This window comes from Nycticebus coucang, chromosome 2, assembly GCF_027406575.1.
Source record: "Nycticebus coucang isolate mNycCou1 chromosome 2, mNycCou1.pri, whole genome shotgun sequence".
Taxonomy (NCBI): domain Eukaryota; kingdom Metazoa; phylum Chordata; class Mammalia; order Primates; family Lorisidae; genus Nycticebus; species Nycticebus coucang.
The window spans coordinates 28,255,259-28,262,502 of NC_069781.1; the positions used below are offsets into that span (position 1 = coordinate 28,255,259).

At 40.4% G+C, this 7,244-nt stretch overlaps 1 pseudogene; it reads right to left on the reverse strand.

The window, feature by feature from the left end:
- Positions 1 to 1,112: 1,112 nt before the first annotated feature.
- Positions 1,113 to 2,633, reverse strand: LOC128596218 (60S ribosomal protein L12-like; annotated as a pseudogene).
- Positions 2,634 to 7,244: the final 4,611 nt, after the last annotated feature.

A 7,244-nucleotide genomic window follows, 5' to 3' on the forward strand; every position in this document is an offset into this window, starting at 1 on the left:
AAAAAAAGACAAAATGAGCCATGAGTCCAGACCCCCACAAAAGTGACTGCTGGAAAGTTGTGCCAAGTGCTACCTTGGTCATGACCCTTTCCCCCAGAGTATTGTGCATTAATTTTGAATATAATCATCTTCGGAGAAAGATGCCTATCTTCAAGTGGCTATATTTCATCTTTGATAAGTGATATAAGTTTAGAATTTTAGCAAAAAATGCATATGATAATAATATAAATAATCTTTATTTATAAAGCTCTTTTCATAATTCAAAATGTTTTTATATGTAATGTCTCAATGATAACCAACAATACTTATGAAGGCAGCTGACCAGGAAGCTATTATTAAAATGCTAAAGTAAGGGAAACAGACTCACAGGCTAAAGTGGCCTACACAAAAGTACAAGACAGTAAGTGGCTGATTTTGTCTTCAGAGTATAAAATCTTAGTAAAACTTTCTGTGAGTTTTGCCAAAAATCTAAATGCTATAGTTTCCAGATAAGACTTAACCATAGCACAGTAGTCTGATTCATTGTACCAGATAGTTTTTCACACGGGAATGCAATGCATTTATACTTCCCTGCTCCTTAAAGTCTGGGGTGACCATGTGACTTACGTTGGTGAGTTGAAGTTTCAAGGGCCAGTGCATAGGTAGTGACTCTCCTTTTCCCTCTGCCCCAGCAATCTTCAGTGCTTAGGTGTTGACTGCTCTATCAGCCTGGGTTCCAGAGTAAATGCAGTGGGTCTCAGACGAAATTTCCCAGCTGAACCCACAATGGGCACGGGCAAGTAATAAACCTTTGTTTATTGAGATGGTTTGTTACCACAGCACAACTTAACTTACTGTAATTCATACACTATGTGCAAAAGCCTTTCAGCCAAAGGCCTTACTAAAATGACCAAAGAACCATTGAAATAAGGGAAATTGCATCTCTATGGATGTTAAGGAAGAGTGTCATCCACAAGCCACAGTTCTGAGAAATTTCAGCAAGAAAAGATGAACTTAAAGAAAGAAAACAAGGGATGATGACTTGATATACCTTCAAATAAATTAATGTCCTAGAAAAAATTTGGAGGGGTGTGCCAAATGATTCTTTATTGAAACATTTTCCCTTGTACGTTTTAACTAGCTGGGCATTCCACAGCACTACTGCTGATGTCATCTACGATGTCATCTATGATGTCATGAGGGTGGCACCCATCAACATTGCAGCCCGCTTACTGGGCCATTCCCAGAAACTCTTTAATGGTTCCAGAAAGTTCTCTGGCTAAAGATCTGTGCGGCATCTCTGTGGCAATTTTGACAATCTTATCAAAAGTGATATTTCCATTGTATTTAATGTTTTTCTGTTTCTTTCTGTCTTTCAGTGGTTCCTTGAGGGCTTTGATGATGAGGGCAGAGGCAGAAGGTACCTCTTCAATCTGGGCCTGTCTGTTCTGGATAGTCAGTTTCACTGTCATTCTCAGACCCTTTCAGTCACCAGTTGCTTTGGCAATGTCTTCACCAACCTTTTTTGGAGACAAACCCAAGGGACTGATTTTGCCAACTGGGACAGATATGGCACCAACTTTGCCACTGGGGTACTTCAAATCCACCAACTTTGATCTTGATCTCACTAGGGTCGAACTTAGGCAGAGTGGTGGAGGTGGCTGGTATCAGATGAACCTGGACTCAGGATGATCCAAGAAAGTTGCACCTTGGCCTCCTCCAAGCCAAAAGCAATGTCCTAGAAATTTTATTTCTCCATACTAAATAGGAACATAGTGAGGAAGCTCCTCTCCCCTACCACCACCACCACAAAAAGGTAATTTTCTCCATGTTTACATTGGTTTTGGAAGAAGAAATGTCTTAGTAGGCTCCATGGGGGCATGCTATAATAAGCTTTGCTCCAGAATATGTGGTTTTGCTGTCCCTAAAATAAACACAACATGTTTATACACAAAATGGCACACTGGAGCTCGCCTCCCAAGTAGAAGCAGAGCTGTATGGTAACATAAAAACTGTGTGCTGAATCTGATGGAGTGCTGAAAGACTGGCACGTGGGACCACCTCTTTTCCAACCAGTATTCATGTGGTCCCTGGATGGAAGACTCTATCTCCTGAAGCAAACTTTTGAAGCATGAAAGCAAAACCATATTTGGCATATTGCTGTTGGCTTTTAAATCACCTAGAATAAAAGTAGAAATGACACTATGTGAAATGTTATTCGCATTCTGGGTAAAAAGATTGTCAGAGTGAAATGGAGCACATTCAGACTGATAGGATATGCACACCACACAAGGAGTGCAGAAAGGAATAGATGGTAGGTGTGTCAGGTAATGGAGAGGGCATACAAAGGGTTCTAAACAAACACATAAGCAAAAGGCAACACCTACTTCCCCACTTGGCAGGTGAGTTACTGCCATGAATGTGTCCCCCCAAATTCATGTATTAGAAACTTAATCCCGAGTGCAATAGTATTGGGATGTAGGGTTCAATGAAAGGTATTTAGGCACAGGGCTTGGGGGAGTGGGTGTTCCTTCTTTCTCTCTCTCTCTTTGCTCTTCTGCTACATGAAGACACATTCCTCCCCTCCAGAGGACACAGCATTCAAGGCACCATCTTGGAAGCAGAGAAACCAGGTCCTACCCTGCTAGAGCCATGGTCTTGGACTTCCCAGCCTCCAGAACCCTGAGAGGATAGATTTCTGTTGTTTATAAATTGGTGAGTCTCAGGTACTCTGTTATAGCAGCACAGAATGGACTGAGCTGAGACAGTTACTAGATATGGCTAAAATGCTTGTTTAAGCTCAGATTCTTGATTAATAAAGATAATAATATCTACCAATGTACATTGCTATGAAGGCATAATAAGGTCATATGTGCATGGAAGCAGTCTGTAAATTATAAAGTTTTGGTACAAATGGTAACTGTTTATCTCTGGGAAAGTCTAAGTATTGTAAAGTCCTTTCTTAAACAGCTTAAAAAAAACTGCCTCATAAACTTCCCTAAGTCTTCTAGCTCAGTCCCTGGCATATAGTTGGCATATGTCAAATATTTGTTTAAAAGGAAGGATGAGACGGAGGGAAGGAGGAAGGAAGGAAGGAAGGAAGGAAGGAAGGAAGGAAGGAAGGAAGGAAGGAATGTCTCATTTGCTCATTGGAATCAGATAGAATTAAGTCTAATCCCTGTCCCAGACAAATCTTTATTTACTTAAAATTGTGTTTTTTATTTATTCCATACAACCTAAGAAAAGAAACATGCTCAGACATACAATTCCAACATCAATGGGGCAAAAACCAGACTGATCATACAAGAGAACTGATCTTCTTGGTGCAGAAGATAGGAGCATTCCCGAGAGGATGCTGTGTGACCTCCTCAGCATTATTCAACAGAGAGAATGGGAAGATTCATAGGGATCTATACACAAGGACCTCAATATAGGCTGAAGTCATCAAACCAAGGAGCAATTCAACAGGGCTGGCTTTGCATGGCACCAAGAGTGTGCAACCCACCTATCTGGGTCTTCTTGTTCTGGCTTAACTTCCGGGTAATACGATAGATTATGTGGAAGAGGGAATGGTCAATATGTCCTTCAAGCACTGACACCCAAACAGATTCCCACAACTGCTCAGCTCTGCCCACAGGTATGTAAAATAAATAACATTCACGTGATCATGCAGGCTACATTACCAAGAATTCTTGGTGCAATTGGAGGGAAAGGAAAGAATTGTGAAGACATTTCTCAATTTGTCAGAGACAAAACCAAATCCACAAATTAGACTTTCCTGTGATGTGACATGGACCTCAGAAGGCCCTCTAAGCCTAGCAGAATTAAAGGCATCTATTCCACCTTAATTTCTGCCTAGGAATTTTATCCATAGGACAGCCAGAGACACAAAGCCTTGAATTAGAACTATGCATAAGGAATGCTCTCAAATACAGATTATTTGTGAGCATGTGACAATATTTTCTCCTTAAAATATACATATGTGTATAATATACATTGGTTCTATTTTTCTGAAGAACTCGGACTAATACAGAAGTAAAGCTTAAAGTTGTCAAGCTCGGATCAGCTGTCTTCATATGTCGTATGAGGATTATGGGAGAGGTGGCTAAAAGAGAGGGCTCAAAACAAAACCCCTCCATATTTTAATAAAGACCATCATGCCTGTAGATGCTCATAACTCATAAAGGTGTTAATGATCACTAAAGTTAAAAATAAATACTACTGATTATGATCGTTTATATGAGAAAGAATAAAAGTTTAGAAAGTCCAAAACAAAAATCATTGCTAGAGAGAAGAATCAGGTAATGAACTTGGCAAGGGAAATATCTAGCAACACAGCTCTCAGGGAAGATACCAGGAGGATGGGAGAAGAACAAGAGTAAAAACATCTACAGTTACTGGAAGGGACATGTTTTCTATTGTAGACAGCGATGTAATGCCTCTGAACGCATGACCTCAAAGCAAGAAACACCTCTAGGAAGTAGACACTCTATTTCCACTTTACAGAGAATGCAGTTGAAGATAAGAGAAGGTGAAGAATGCTCGCAGGAGTCCTCAAACTACGGCCCGCAGGCCACATGAGGCGGTGTGACTGTATTTGTTCCCATTTTGTTTTTTTACTTCAAAATAAGATATGTGCAGTGTGCATAGGAATTTGTTCGTAGTGTTTTTTTTTAAACTATAGTCCAGCCCTCCAATGGTCTGAGGGACAGTGAACTGGCCCCCTGTTTAAAAAGTTTGAGGACCCCTACGTCTAGAAGCTGAGTGAGGGATGCAGAAAAGGAGATGAACTGATAGCTCAGTGACTTTCCTTCAGGCACCAGGGCACCCTGTAGTGAGGAGTAGAAAGTCACTGACGGAGGATTTAAAAGGAGTGAGCTTCAGAAAGTCAACACCATTCACCTCTCCAGGTAAGCTGGATTTAGATTATGAATGCTACATTCTCAAAAAGTATGGCATCATTCCCATGGGGGCAGAAATTGGTTCTTGGAATCTGTAGCAGGTTCAATGATGTCTCCAAAAGTTCATGTCCATCTGGAACCTCAGAACGTGTCTTTCTTTGGAAATTGGTCTTTGGAGACATAAGTAAAGTAAGAATGGAGATTGTGCCAATTGGGGGTGAGCTCTAAATTCAGCGATGATATCCATATAAGAGAACGAACACATACAGACACAGAGAAACACACAAATGCAGAGGCAGAGGCTGCAGTTACGCAGCCATATGCTAAGGAATTCCTGGAGTCACCAGAGCTGAAAGAGGCAAGGCTGTGTTCTACCCTGGGCCTTCAAAGGGAGCCTGGTCCTGCTGACACCTTGACTTTGAACTTCTGGCCTCCAGGTCCTTAAGAGAATAAATTTGTATTGTTTCAAGCCACCAAGTTTGTGGTACTTTGTTACAGTAGCCCTAGGAAATTTCACTAGGAGGTGAAAAATCTTACTCTTTATATGTTTAAAGATATATCTACAGTGCACAAATAGATTTATCTATGATATTGAGATTTAATGGGCAAGGGAATATGAAGGGGAAAATGTCTAAACAAGCACCTTATTGAGCTAAAACATAACAAATAAAAGGTTGAGAAATAACTGCTCTAGGCTGTGAAGATTTGAGGAAGCCGGGGACTCAGAAGAATTTTTTAGTTGAAGGCCAATTTCTACCACTGTTCAAAGTGTTGTTCTTGGCGTTTAAAACAATATTCCCAATGGTCCTGATTGTTTGTTTCCTCTTCTATTCTGGCTCAAATACAATTATCACAAATTCCAGGAAAAAAAAGTTTTAGTGTCTGCTCGTAATAGGATTTATCTTAAAATGAGGCAGAACAGTCCCCTGCAATATGCCAATTTTCAGTTTTGTGTCTCCTGTAACGTTCTCTGGATGTCACAGGAGTAGCAAGGCAATGTTGGTGATCCCAGATTCTACTTTTGGTCTCTGGAATGGCCAGCTGTATCTCAAAACTTTATTGTCTATGGGAAGACTAAAGGTAGCTGCTTATTTCTCCCTCTGATTTGCTTTTTTTCCCCCCCTGATATTTCAGAAGTAAATTGTATATGTTGCTCATTACATTGACCCACCAACCATACAAGCTATGGAGTTAGGTCATGGTCCTACCAGGACCATTCAGAGAACTGCCTGCTCTGTCCTATTATAAGTCTCAGACAGAGAGATGGCTGGCATAGCTCTAACTCTGTTTGGGACATTGACAGAAACTATTAACCATTAGTGTGAAATTCAGGTCTCTAGGGAGTTTCCCAGAGACAAGTAACCCTGAGCATCCACTATGTTTAAGTCTGCAAATTCTTTATACTGAATCACAGCAAATGTTGAAGGGTTGGCCTGGAAGATTCTGACAGGTGTTACCCACCCACTTCCATTGTAGTAGAATCTTAATCATCATGACTCCCTAGAATGTCTCAGGTTGAACAGAACTGTATCTAAATGTGTGTGTGTGTGTGTGGTTAGAGTTACAGGATGTTAAATATGACTTTCTCCCATGCAGATGTGCTAAGCTAAGCCTCTGCAAGGCAGGTTTTCAGGCAGTTTCTCAGTCTGTCACTTATCACACTGGGATTTGTTGCAGAGATTGGGAAGGGAGGAGTGTTTTTAGCAAAAACTCCAAACTGAGGAAGGGAGAGTCTTTAAATTGGATGAAAGACTGAAGTTTGCTCTTCAACCAGACTGGACCTAATTCTTGAAAAAAATCAGACAATGTATTAACACCTGAGTGTGACCGAAAACACTATGGGAGCTACCAAGGTTTCATCCAGGGATAGGAAGGATGAGTCAACAGAGAAATTCTAAGGGAAAATGGTGAGAAAAAGGTCTGTTTGTTCAATAAGCTGATCACATGATGCCTTTTGGAACAGAAAGACATTTAAATGGGTTATCTATATAGCTAGTCCATAAAATGTATCACTAAATATAGGCAATATTATTCAGCTGCCTCCATAATTAAAAAAAAAAAGGCCAAGCAAATAAAAATATGACTTACATGTGACTTCACAGTCTCTGCTTATTATAAGGATTGAGAAACTCTAGATAATGCTGAGAAATCCCAAGTAATCTCAGTCCGTAAAAACATTTGACATGCCCACCAATACTGATCCTTAATACACCACTGATACGCTATTTCTTAATCTCTGAAGGTGTTGAAGCCTTGGATGACCTACTTCTAGGTGCTATTTTGTGGAGGTGCTCAAATCCTTAGAAGGGGCCACTTTTTCCCGTTCAGCCCTGAAACTATTTTCGTAAGTATTCTTCTCCTACT